The sequence below is a fragment of the Lipotes vexillifer genome, unplaced genomic scaffold (genome assembly GCF_000442215.2).
Source record: "Lipotes vexillifer unplaced genomic scaffold, Lipotes_vexillifer_v1.1 scaffold754, whole genome shotgun sequence".
In the NCBI taxonomy this organism is placed as follows: Eukaryota; Metazoa; Chordata; class Mammalia; order Artiodactyla; family Lipotidae; genus Lipotes; species Lipotes vexillifer.
The window spans coordinates 299,257-303,620 of record NW_006777649.1 but is presented as its reverse complement, the minus strand read 5'-3'; the positions used below and the strand labels follow the sequence as shown (position 1 = coordinate 303,620).

The 4,364-nt window shown below is 44.2% G+C and overlaps 1 protein-coding gene across 6 annotated transcripts in view; it reads left to right on the top strand.

The window, feature by feature from the left end:
* The window catches only part of PPP2R2B (protein phosphatase 2 regulatory subunit Bbeta), a 472,951-nt gene that overhangs the window by 464,283 nt on the left and 4,304 nt on the right, over positions 1 to 4,364 (top strand). The window lies entirely within an intron of this gene.

Sequence of the window (4,364 nt, the reverse complement as noted above, 5' to 3'; positions counted from 1 at the left end):
GAAAGACTTTTAGAACAAAGCTAGCTAGCTGTGACATGAAGTCACCAGCATTTTAAGATCATGCTTCTCAAATCGTGTTTACCTAGTAGTAGACGTAGCCATCTTCTTTGTAGAACACTGAGGAAGAGCTCTCATAGCCCATTATTGAAATTAAATACTACAAAAAGTATTTAACTTATTTTAGATGACATATTTCAAAGCAATTTAGTTGTTTATATACCGTATCAGATGGTAATATAGTATATCAAAGATGGTAGGCAAACTGAGTGAGTGAGTGTCTTGAAGAAAATTGTAAGGACTGGTCCAGTGGGAAGGAATTCCATCAATTATTACTGCCTTTTCCCTGGGCAGGGAGACAGGTGATACTCTTTTGTATCTTCATACGTCCATCAACTCATCTCAAGCACGTTTCTGGGAATAAGAAACTGTAGACTTAAGTATGATGAGCTATGTTCACGTTTTCCCGTAGACCAGGGGCTGACAGACAGACTGTGACCTGTGGAGCCAAATCCAGCCCCCCATCTGTTTTTGTAAAAGAAATTTTATTGAAATACAGCCACACCTGATCATTTCCCTATGGCTGTTTTCATGCCACAACGGCAGAGTTGGGTCGTCGTGACAGAAACCATATGGCTCACAAAGCCTAAAATGTTTACTGTGTGATCCTTTACAGGATAAGTTTGTCAACCCCTGAAATAGAAGAACAAACCAACAGAATTTAATCGTGCTACAGGCCTCACAGTGGTCTATCAACCATACAGTAGCAGGCTCCCAGAAGTACATGATTTGAGAACCCCTCTGTGTCAAGAAGGCCATCCCCGAGCTCATAGGAACATAGCATAGAAACACTTTTTGCCACATGAAGAGAGAAGCATCAAATAGGACCACGAGTCTTAAGTTTTCCTTTACTCTGCTGTCTAGATGTTTGTTTCTCATGTCAGTATCTTACCTTTTTCTCTCTTCTGATGGAAAAAAAGCCCATCTTCTCTGCCTAAGAGTTTTCTTTGTTTTACAACAGAATATATACGCAACATACCTTCATAGTGTAATAGATCATCTTTTCCTGTAGAGGCCCTCAGTTGGAGGTAGTCAGGAACTTCCCAGAACTGCTCCACACTGTTGGTAGGAATGTAAACAGGTACAGCCACTATGGAGAACAGTCTGAAGGTTCCTTAAAGAACTAAAAATAGAGTTACCATATGATCTGTCAATCTCACTCTCGGGAATATATCCAGAGAAAACCGTAATATGAAAAGATACATGCACCCCAATGTTCGCTGCAGCACTGTTTACAATAGCCAAGGCATGGAAGTGACCTAAATGTCCATCATCTGTCGATGATGAATGGATAAAGAAGATGTGATACATATATATAATGGAATATCAGTAAGCCTAAAAAAAGAATGAAATAATGCCATTTGCAGCAACATGGATGGACCTAGAGATTATCATACTAAGTAAAGTAAGTTAGAAAGAGAAAGACAAATATCGTATGATATCGCTTATATGGGGAATCTAAAATATGACACAAATGAACTTATCTACAAAACAGAGACAGACAGACTCCAGAGAACAGACCTGTGGTTGCTAAGGGGGAGAGGGAGTGGGGGAGGGATGGATTGAGAGTTTGGGATTGACATATACACACAGTACTATATATAAGATAGATAACCAGCACGGACCTACTGTATATATAGCACAGGGAACTCTACTCAATATCATGTAATAACCTATATGGGAAAAGAATCTGAAAAAACAATTATATCTATGTGTGTGTGTGTGTATAATTAAGAGAATCACTTTGCTGTACACCTGAAATTAAAATAACAAACAAACATTTTAAATCAGCTAAACTTAAAAAAAAAAAAAAAAAAAAAAAAGATGGTGCATCAAATAAATAAAAAGTCTCAGGAAAATAATGAGAAAAAAAAAAAAAAAGTGCTCCATAACAGATAAGAGGAAGCAGTAGGGGGAGATAAGACTGAAAATAGGATCGATTTTGCCTGTCTTTTTCCTCCACAAAGTAGGAGATCCGGAGTACGAGGATAATAAATTTGGCTCCCGTCGCCCACTGCACTAATTCCATCTTGACATCCTTCCCCTTCAGAAGCCCCACTCCTCTTCCTCTTCTCCCTCTATCACACAGAACTTGGAAGCAAGTCAATGATAAAATCAAGAGGCAAGAACCAGGCTTGCTTTCTAGAAAAGAGACAGATTCTTGAGGTCAGGGTCCTCCAACCATCAGAAGAAAAGTTCGACCCCCAATTTATGCCGTTACCTCCACCATCAGTGTCTTCCAAGGAAATAGTCTGTGCTGATTTGGGAGAGGGGGAATTATAGTCAAGACCAGGGTTAGGCAAACCATGACTCAGAGGCCCATCCTGTCTGCCACCTATCTTTGTAAATGAAGTTTTATTGGAACACAACTCCCACTCATTTGTTTACGTATTATAGCTGCTTTTGCATAGCAAGGGTAGAGTTGGGTGGTTGCTATATGGCCCACAAAGTGTAATTATTTACCATCTGGGCCTTTATAGAAAAAGTTTGTCAAGACCTGGAATCAGCTCTCTCTTTGTCCCAGGACTCTCTTCTGCTTTGCTCAAGGATTCTTAATGATAACTAGAGATCTTCAACAAGCAGAAATGGCCCTACAAACGATAAAACCGCCTTCCAGATCAGATCTGAGCCCCTTCCAACATGCGCAAAAGGTGGAGGAAGGGAAGGACAATGACTTAATTTATAGCAGAGTTCCCAAGCTCAAGACACAAGCCTCGCCCTTACATCCCATTACCTAACAAAGCCAAAAGCCCAGCTGCAGATGGATTCTCTTGTCGCTATAGCACTGAAGCAGATAGCCTGACAAGGCCCAGAACTGTTTGGGAACAAGAGAGTAAAGGTGGAGGAAATTAATTTGCAGACTTAGAAATCCTTACACTGTCCAAATAACTCAGAGAGCTTTTCAAATACCCAGAACAGCTAATGGAACAAGGAACGAACCTGACCTCACTCCTCTGCCCAGGGCTAAGCACACAGCTGAGCCTCTGAGCTCAGCATCCAACAGAACTCTGGGGTCGAGGAGAGGGGCCTAGGCTGCAGGAAAAGGGAGACTGAACCATCCCTGTCCATCTAAACAAAGTCAAACAGCGCTTTTCATAACGTCCCTCTGCCTTCACCCAATTTTAGCTCCCTCTTGGCCTCACCTCCGTTCCCAGCTCCTGTCTAGGACTGAGACCCCACGTTAAGGCGAGGCCAATGGGGCAGAGCCAGTGGGAGCTAGATTGCTAGAGAAGGCAAGCGTGTGTGTGTGCTCCAGAACCCAGATCCCGGGTTCACTTCCCATCCTGTCATTTCCTTTCCCGTGTGATCTCGGACAAATGGTGTCATAGCCGTTACTTCATCCTCCGTTAAAGCGAAGAGAATGACAACACCTACATCCTAAGACGATGTTAGAGATGAAATAAGACTCTATGGATAAAGCGCCTGGCTAATAATAACAAGCTGGCGTATTATGTATGCCTGTTATAATTACCAGTCCCTATGACAGAGCTCAGGAAGAATTCAAAATTGCACCCAGATTACTACCCTCCAAGCCCTAATCCGCAGCCTATTTGCCATCTTCACCTGAGTTGCTGAATGAATGCAGCTGGAGAAAAACACCCAACCGTGCTGACCGGATGCATTTAAAATTCACATCCAGGGCTTCCCTGGTGGCGCAGTGCTTGAGAGTCCGCCTGCCGATGCAGGAGACGCGGGGTCGTGCCCCGTTTCGGGAGGATCCCGCATGCCGCGGAGCGGCTGGGCCCGTGAGCCATGGCCGCTGGGCCTGCGCGTCCGGAGCCTGTGCTCCGCAAATGGGAGAGGCCACAACAGTGAGAGGCCCGCATAACGCAAGGAAAAAAAAAAAAAAAATTCACATCCAACAACCTCAGGCAGCCCTCGGTGCCTTCCAGAAACCCTGCACTGTTTCCCAACTACCCCCTCCCCTTCCTCACTCTCAGCTGATAACCTTGCTTCTTATTTCACTGAAAAATAGAAAGAGGAGAAAACTGCTGCATACCCCAGGGCTGCGCCATGCACATCACATCACATCAGAGTCTACTGGATGGGCTCCCTTTGCATAGACATCTCCAAATTATAGACCCCCAAAATGAACATGGCAACTCCATCTTTCCACCTGCTCAAGAGAAAGATGCAGGAGCCCCTCTTTGACTCCTGTTTTCCTCCCCACACTTCACAGTGGGTCCGTCCCCAAGTCCCATCAGCTCTCCTGCCAAACGTGTCGAGAATCCGACCACCTCCCACCACTGCCCGCTCTGGTCCAAGCCGTCATCTATCACCCAGGTTATACCTAGCCTCCCTGCCTT